Raw genomic sequence first — 9,694 nt, forward strand, 5'->3', positions numbered from 1 at the left:
ATGTGGAATACTTGAATATGCATGATAGGCTGAGTCAGCATTGCTTTCAAGGGGAGGTCATCCCTGACAAATGTGATCTATTTGAATTTCCAAAAGACTTTCGACAAGGTGCTGAGGAAGAAGCTGCTAAATAAGATAAGAGCTTGTGGTGTTAGGGGCTAAGCACCAGCATAGAGGATTGGCTAACTGGCAGGAGACAGAGTGCAGATAGTCTTTTTCAGGATGGCAACTGGTGACTAGTAGAGTACCGCAGAGATCAATGTTGGAGCCAAAACTATTCACATTATACATTAATGACCTAGATGAAGCAAATGAGGGTATTGTTGCTAAGTTTACAGATGACACAATGATAGGTGGAGGGACATATAGTGGTAGGGAGGCTGGAGAAGCATTTTGACAGGCTAGGAGAGTGGGCAAAGATGTAACAAATGGAATATAATGTGGGAAAGTGTGAGGCTATGTACTTTTGGTTGGAAGCCTAAAGGCATGAACTGTTTTCCAAAATGGGGAAGGTTTTGGAAATCTGAAGCACAAAGGGACTTAGAATAACTGCTTCAGGATTTCCTGAAGGTTAACATGGAAGTTCATTTGGTAGTTAGGAAGCCAAATGCAATGTTAGCATTCATTTCAATAAGATGAGAATATAAGAGCAGGGACGAACTGCTAAGGTTGCCCAATGCTGTCTGGTCAGATCACATCTAAAATAGTGAACAGTTTTGGGCCTCATCTCTAGGGTACAATATTCTGGCCTTGGAGGGTTTGAAGCAATGATCCCAGGGATGAAAGGCTTGTCATATGAGGAGCACTTGAGAACTCTGTCTATACATGATACAACTTAGGAGAATGAGGGGAATCTCATTGAAACTTACAGAATATGGAGCAGCCTGGATAGAGTGGATGTGGTGAAGATATTTCTACTAGCAGGAGAGATTAGGACTGGAGGACAAAGCCTCATAGTAAGGGGACAGCCACTTAGAACTGACATAAGGAATTCCATCAGCCAGAGGACAGTGAATCTGTGAAACTCACTGCTGTAGAAGACTGTGGAGGGCAAGTCATTGACAATATTTAGGACAGATATATTGATTCTTGATTAGTCAGGGGATCAAAGGCCATGAGAGTAGCAGGTGTGTGGACTTGACAAACATCAACCATGATTGATTGGCAGAGTAGACTTGATGGGACAAATGGCCTAATTCTGCTCCTATGTGTGCTTGTACTGCATATTGCAGTAGAAATACCAGGTTCAGCACACATAATATTGAAGAGGTTATCAGTTATCAAACTAATGTGATAAATGTCTATTAAAGTCATTTGGAAAAGAAAAGTCTTCTCCATTCCAAGTACAATTATAGAATCATACAATATTGAAGAGGCTTTCAGCCCATTGAGTCTGTACTGTCAAAAATATATATTACCTACAACAGTCCTACTTTCCTAAACTAGCCTTCAATGTTATGACACTTCAAGCATTCATCCAAGGACTTAGATTACCCACCCCAACTACCCTCCAGTACATTCCTAAACCCATCATTCTCTGGGTTAAAAGTTTCCTCACATCCCCTATAAACTCCTGCCCTTTATTTTAAAAGTGTCCCTCCTTGTCTTGACCCCTCACCTAAGAGAAAACTTGCTTTCTACCCACCTAGTCCATGCCCCTCATAATCTTATACGCTTCTATCAGGCAACACCCGCAACCTTCTCCATTCAAAAGAAAACAACTCAATCATATCCAGTCTTTCTTTGTATGTAAAATGTTCCAACCCAGGCATCATCCTGGTGAATTTCCTCATCACCCCCTCCAGTGCAATCACATCTTTCCTACAGTGTACTGACTAGAACTGTACACAGTACTCAACTGTGGCCTCACAAATGTGCATTTTTAATCACACCAATATGTGTTAATTATTACCAAACAATCTCTTAATTATTTCATATGTGAATTGTTTTTGGAGATTTTTAAAAATAATTTATACATCTTTTTTCCCCTCCTGTTCCTGCTATGTCCCAATTGAATGTAGCTTTTTATGTTTTCTAAATATGATTTCCCATTGAACTACATTCCATCCTGCGTTTTCTGGTTTAGACACTAAGTCATAAAGGCTTTTCAAATTCATTGGTTAATAAGACACAGTTATCTGCTTGAACACACAATTACCCTTTAGAAGTTGCCATGCAGTAATCATTGCAAGATTTATTTAAAAATAACTGAGAGCCTGTGAGTAAGTATTAGTAGTTACTGTTGGTTTTGCTGGTTTGCCAAAGACCACAAAATCCAAGCCATTTTTGAATTTGTTTCCAGCACTCCTTGAGGCACTGCATTTCAGATCTTAACAACTTGCTATTTAATGTTTTTCCCTTGTCTCATCTCTAGTTCTTTTGTTAATTGCCATAAATTTACATTCTCTGGTTTCTAACCCTCCAGTCACCTGAATTGTTTTGATTAGATAAATAAAGGGGCACAATTAAAAACTTGAATAGTTCTATTGATCCCTTCCCAATCACCTCTGCCCTAAGAAGAACATCCCAACTTCTCTTGTCTCTCTTCATATCAATGTAAATCTTACACATCTGATACTGACATTGTTAATAATCTCTGCACTTTACCTAATGCTTTGGTATCATTCTAAAGTTGTGGTGCTTGGAAATGAAGAGAGCCTTTCAGCTGAAACCTAGATAGAGGTTTCTAAAGATTTAGCACATCCTCCTTGGATTTTGTACTCTTAGTAAAGCCAAGGATCCCATTTGTTTCCTGTCCTTCTCAACTTATCCTGCCAGTCAAGAATCCATGTGCATACACTCTTACATCCTTCTGTTTCTGCAGCACCATTAAAGTTGCACCATTTATGATGAGGTGAATTGCACCTTTTATGCTGTATAATTTCATTAATTATTTTAAACTGTTTGGCTTTGAGTTTTGTGATTTTGAGTTTCACTGCTGCATGGTCTATGATTTCAAAACATTGTAAATTACTACATTATAAGATGTTAATAATTGAGTGATAAATAATTAGTGGCATTGTGTTTAAAAGAATTACAAAGCAATTAAACAGTCTAAACAAACTCACCTTGATATTTTTCATATATTGAAAGTTCTTTTAATTTGTTTTGAATGAGACTGGAATTTTTGATTACAGAACTGTCTTTTCTCTGAATAGATGAGCTACTATGTTTAAGCTGTTTTTATTGAAACACATATACTTGTCTGTATTTAGTGAGTGCAATCAGCTTACACATGGAACTTGATGTAATGTTTTTAGATGATATTGTTGAGAGTTAGCATAGATAAGAAATAGAATAAGATCTAAGGATGAAGCCTTGGGAGATTGCAGAGGCCATTGTATAACGATGGAAAGATAAATCATTGAAGGTGATTTATTGCAAGTAAAGCCATTCTGTCTAGCTGGGCGCTATAGTAGTGGCATTTTGAGGAGGATGATGTAGTCAACTGAAATTCCTTTGATACTTCAAAAAGGATGATAAGAAAAGGAAGTGGATTGTGTCATTTCAGTAGGTGGAGCAAGAAACCGAATTGGCAGAATTGAAACATTGAATTCTGGTAAATGGATTTGGGAGGCAACAGCATGTTTAATGATTTGGAGAGGAAAGGGTATTTGCAGATGGAAGCTTGCACCTTTGATATAGTAGGGTATAAAAGCCAGGAGAGTTAACAGGATAATTTGTCACTAGACTACATAAAGAAATATCAGGACAGAGACTAAAAGCTTGGTCAAAAAGGGATGTTAGGATGCAGTGTTAAGGAGGTATGAAAAGTAAAGAGGCAGAGACACTTATGGAAAGGATTCCACAATTTGCAAAGCTGAAGACACAGTCATCAATGGTGGAGCAACGGAACTCAGATGGACAAGAGGCCAAATGGGAGGAGTGCAAATGTATTGTAGAATTGTAAGCTTGGGGAAGATCACAGATGTCTGGAGGAATGAAGCCTTAGGAAAATTGAAACATGTTGCAAATTTAGAAATAATGTTACCTCACTAAGTATATATAGGCCAGTTTTTTTTTACATTCACTCATGGATAGTGGGTGCTGCTGGTTTGCCCAGCATTTATTACCCACCCTGAGTTTCACTTTAGGTATTGGTGACCTGCCTTCTTCAACCACTGTATTTCATTTGGAGTAGATGGACTAACAATGCCATTAGAGAGGGAGTTCCAGGATTTTACCCACTGACGCTGAAGGAACAGTGATATATTTCCAAGTCAATAAGTGTCTTAGAATGGAATTTGTAGGTGGTGCTGTTCCCAAGTAATTGCAACCTTTGTCATTCCAGATGGTAGTGCTCTTGGGTTCAGAAGATGCTGTCTAAGGATTCTTGACAGATCGTTGCTGTAGATGGTACACGCTGTTACTGAGTGTCAGTGCTGCCTGTCCATCAGGCTGCTTTGCTCTGGATGGTCTCAAGCTTCATGAGAGTTATTGGAACTACATTCATCCAGACAAGTGGGGAGCATTCCAGCACACTCCTGACTTGTGTGCCTTGACACTAGTAGGCAGACTTTGAGGAGTAAAGAAATAAGTTACTCACTGCATGATTCCTATCCATTATTTATATGGCTAGTGTAGTTCAGTTTCTGGCAAGCATAGATAGTGGGTGAAAAGGACATGATATCAGTTAGGATATAGTTTACAGGGTTTTGGATTAACCCAAATTTAGTGCTGACACTGATGTCCGGTTTTAAAGAGGTACGTTATAATTTGCCTCTTTGTTTTTCTGCTTTTTATAGATAACTTCCACTTATGTACCATAATAGCAGTTGAAAGAGAGATCAACATTGTTATTAAGTATATTTGACCAGTTTGAATTCTAATTCTAATAAAGGGCCTATACCCAAACACTCACTTTCCTTTATCTGTTCAGGTGCTGGAAAGATTTCAATTTATGTCCAACATTTTATATTTTCCTACGTTTTTAGTTTTTATATTTCAACTACAAAAAATAACCCATTAGAAGGGGATTGTCCTTCACTGCAGGAAGTCTAAACCAGTCAGAAAAGTAGGACATATAATTGAACTATTAATTAATTTGTGACCGATACATAGTATTTAGAGGATTGCAAGCCAATGTTTTCATGAACCTCAGTGATGGCCTTTCTGATGCACAAAATGAAATGTACAGATAAATGAATCTATCTTGCTCACACAGACTAAAGACTTTGTGCAATTATATTAGAGCAGAATCTGGAGGCAAACTCATCAACTGTCTGCAACCTCTCAAACCCTCCCCCTCTAATCTGCTAATTAAGATTTCTGTGCCCCCTATATAATTTTTTGGCACAGCTATTGGTTGCCTGTCCCCACTTGAAACTCCTCTTTAAATCATTTGTATTCTTTCACCGCTCACTCCATCTTTTAAAGATCTTCTCAAAGCCCATCTTTTCAATCAAGCTATGATCACATCCCTAAAACTCTCACTTCATCACATCACCTTTTATCTATTTCTTTTCAATTCTGGAAATGTGTATGGGATATTATCTATGTTAAAGATTCCAATTGAATCAAACTGTTGTTAATTTCTCTTCCTGTTTCAGCAGGAGTAGTAAATAAAAACAACTTGTATTGATATGGTTTCTTTAACAGAAATGGGTTGATTCTGTTGTGTGCTTCAGTGGGATGTGGTACTAATAGGAAAAACTTCTTGTGTTTTTCTGGAGCTCCTTTTCCTGGAATGAATTAGCATCACTTCCTGCTTAAAATACCACATCAGGGTATCATTTGTATAAAGTTCTCTATAATTCTTTTCCATTTCATCAGCAACTTATTTCCCCAAAAGCTCTCCACTTCTTTCCCTGTCATCCAGCCTGCCTGTTGGATGTGACTCGTGTAGCAAGAGGAATCTAGATTCATCAAGAATAGAGAAAAATCAATATAACATTAACAGTGATGATTAATATTTTTAGGCTTGTACTGCACTGGCAGAAACTCCCTTCATCCAGCTGAAGTTACAGCAGCGGAGCAGGAGAAATACTGAGTAAATTTAATGTGCAAAGTGTTTCCAATTTTTGTTCATAGTGAGTGCACATTAGGAAAATTTAATGTTGCCAAGATCAGTTTTCAAGATCATAGTCAGATATGTTTCTGTAGCCTGTATGTCGAGCACACCGTAGCTACCTCACTTTGAATCTTCTGCTTAATAATAATTTGAGATACACTGTTAGTCAGTAAGGGAACCAATCTTGTGGGAAAGATATTGGAGTTGATGATTATTAGATCAGATTATGGTAGAGCAGACTTCTACTCCTGTGCCTTATGTGCTGCGCTTAATTCTGTCTTTTTTTTGATGATCCTCTTAGGGAATATTTCTTGGGAAATTGCTTGAACTCCTTTAAAATTTAGAGCTCACTATTTTCTAGGGTGTGCTGTTAGCATACCTGGTGGAAGAAACAAAATGCGATGTCACTTCATTGTATACAATGTCACTTTTATTTTGTTTATACATTTCTCATTTGTCCAAAATGAAAGCAAAACACTGCAAATGCCAGAATTTTGAAACAGAGACTGCTGGTAACCCTCAGAGATCAGGCAGCTACTGTGGCAAGAGAAACAGACTTAACATGAATGGCCTTTCAACAAAGCTGGAAGATGTTAGAGATAGACAGCTGATGAGCAAGAGAAGAGCCAGCAAAAATAGGATAAAACAAAACAAAAAGGAATGTAATTTGCAGAAGTTATTAAGTGATAAAATGGGTGATTTTCAAACAAGAAACAAAAATGGTCCAGTGGAGCTGTAAATGATTCTCCTAGTTCCCTCTTTTCTCTTGCTTTCTTTTAGATTACCAACTTCTTTTTAGGGTAATCTTGGGATCCCGTGTCATCAATAAGATGTTGTGCAGACAGAGGTAGAATTTGAAATTAAGCTACAACAGTGTGGCCACAATTCTCTACCCATACTCCCTGCATGTGCAGCTGCCTGCAGACTCATCCAGCTGCAAATCATTCATTTGCTTAAAGAATACAGAAATACTTACAGAAATGGATCCCTATTGTTCCCTGGTCCTGTTTTGAATCACAGAAAGATAGAATTAACAAAAATTAATGATGAATCCCAGGGGTGTAAAGAATTACGCTAACAATCAGTTTTAATGTTATTAGTTAGGATTGAAGTGTGGTTCATTTGCATTTGCTAGAAGCTACATACGTTCAACTGCATGGCCAGACGATTGAAAAGCTGAATAAGTACATGATAATAAAAGCTAAGAGTAGGAGAAAATGGGTGAGCTGTACTGAAATGCAATGCATTTAATGTGATATTTAGTGACTGCTCAAAGTAATGCATGTCATAATAAACTGGGAAAAATAAAATGTGAGGATGAAACCAGGCTGTAAATTTATTGAACTTAATATTGAGTCCTGGAGGCTTCAGGATTCCCAAGCCAACAATGAGATGTTGTTCTTCAGGCTTGAACTGAGGCATGCTAAACACTGCAGCAGGATTAAGATAAAAATATTGGCCAGGAAGTATGGTGGTGTCTTGAAGTGACAGGCAACTGGAAGCTCAGATTCTTTTTTTGCGAATAAAACATACCTGTTCTGCAAAATGGTCACCCAGTCTGAGTTTTGTCTTCCCAATGTACAGGAGACTACATTGTGAGCAAAGAATACATTGACTAGATTGACGTAAATACAGGGAAAGTGTTGCATGTCTGAGGCTTTGGATAGTGAGGAAGGAGGAGGTAAATGGGCAGGTATTACACCTTCTGTGATTGCAAGGGAAGGTGCCTTGAGAGGGTGTCAGAAGATGTTGGGAACGGAGGAGGAGTGAATCAGTGTGTTCTGGAGAGAACAGTTCTTTGGGGATGCAGACAAGGGAGGGGAGTGGCTATATGTGTCTGCTTGCGGCATCCTATTGGACGTAATGGAAATGGTGGCTTACAATATTTTAGAAGCGTTTGCTGATGGGATGGTAAGTGAGGACCTGAGGAACCCTATCGTCTTTGTGGGAGGGGAGGGAAGACATGAAGGTAGAAGCGTGGGAGATGGGCCGAACATGGCTGAGGGCCCCTCAATAGCAGGGAATCCACAGTTGAGGAAAAAGGTGGCCATTTTTGAGCACCCACCCCTGCAGAAGGTGGCATTATCAGAACGGATGCAATGGAGATGGAGAAACTGGGATGGAGCCTTTACAGGAAACAAGGTGTGAGGGTGTAGAGATGAGGTAACTGTGGGGCCTTGGTGGGTTTGTAATGAATATTGGTGGCCAGCCTATCTCCAGAAATGGAAACAGAGATGTCACGGAAGGGGAGGAAGGAGTCAGAGATGGATCAGGTGATGGTGAGGGCAGGGTGGAAATTGGAAGCAAACTTGATCATTTTTTACAGTTCAGAATGAGACAGGGAAGTAGCACCGATGAGTTTGTAAGGACTCCATTGATGTACCAGAAAAAGAGTTGGGCAGAGGCACCCAGGTAGAATTGGAACAAGGAATGTTAAGTGGACCATAAAAAGAGATGGGCATAACCTGGCCCAGGTGGATACCCATGACCACACCTTTGATTTGAAGAAAACGAGAGGAGTTAAAGCTGAAGTTGTACAAAGTGAGGATGGAGATGGCTTAGACCTTCTTTCCAGAAAGAAGTGAAGGCCCTGACACCATCCTGTTGGGGTATAATAACTATTTACTCAAAAATTAGAGCTGCTTTATTGCAGGCATTAAGGAACCTCCTTAACGTTAATGTTATAGTTAATAAAGAGTCTGGCAATGGAAGAGAACTTTTAAATATTAAAACAAACAAGGTTTTATCAGACGTTTTCATTGTTTAATGTAAACAAAACTTTAACAAATCAAACAAACTTGTTAAAAGATCAATGAAAACTTCCTGTGAGGCCTGATAATCCATGTTAAAATGTAATCTACATCCATTTGCAAATGACTCCTATCAAATACTGGTTGAAACAAATGACATTTTGAGATTCCTGCAGTAGCCTGGTTTATACCAATATTGCTGGTTTGGCTCCATGCTCACCATGGGGGTGGTGCAAAGCAATCTTATGATTTCATTCAAGGGCTGTAATGAGCCTTGTTGCTTCAGACCACAACTTCTGGCTTATTATCGGTTACAGAAGAACGTATTTCTCCATAGTTATTGCAAAAAACAGATAAAACAGGAGCACGTTGTAAATTCTTAATAATTTCTTTATATTGGGCTGTGGCTCAGTGCTTTTGCATATGAATAGGACGCAAATGTATTTGGTACATTCTTCTGGTATGAAGAGTATGAAGTTGTTCCTGAGCTACCTCAAGATTTTGAGCTCATATTAACGGTGTTCTCTCTCTATGGATGCTGAGTATTTCTAGCATTTGCCGTTTTTATTTAAATGTTTTCCAAGCTTATATTAATGTCCTGACTGACAATCTTTTAAACAGCCTTACAATTTTGTCATCCTCAAATAAAACTAATTGTCATGTTTGTGTTCATATCAACAGGTAAGGACTGTTAAATTATTCAAGCATTAATCACTCAGGGTTGGGCCCATCTTTCCAGTTTGGATTGTTCTGTCATCAGACCAAATGCATCAGAATGCCAGCTATTGGACTTTGTGCCCTGCACTCTGAATCTTACCATTTTGATGAACACTTCAAATCCTTTTCACTGTGGGTTACATCTGATTTGATGGCATCAACAGAGCTATCAAAGCTCTTGATTTCCTCAGTAACTCTCAGACAACCTGTTTCTCCC

This window comes from Stegostoma tigrinum, chromosome 1 (assembly GCF_030684315.1).
Source record: "Stegostoma tigrinum isolate sSteTig4 chromosome 1, sSteTig4.hap1, whole genome shotgun sequence".
NCBI classification, from domain to species: domain Eukaryota; kingdom Metazoa; phylum Chordata; class Chondrichthyes; order Orectolobiformes; family Stegostomatidae; genus Stegostoma; species Stegostoma tigrinum.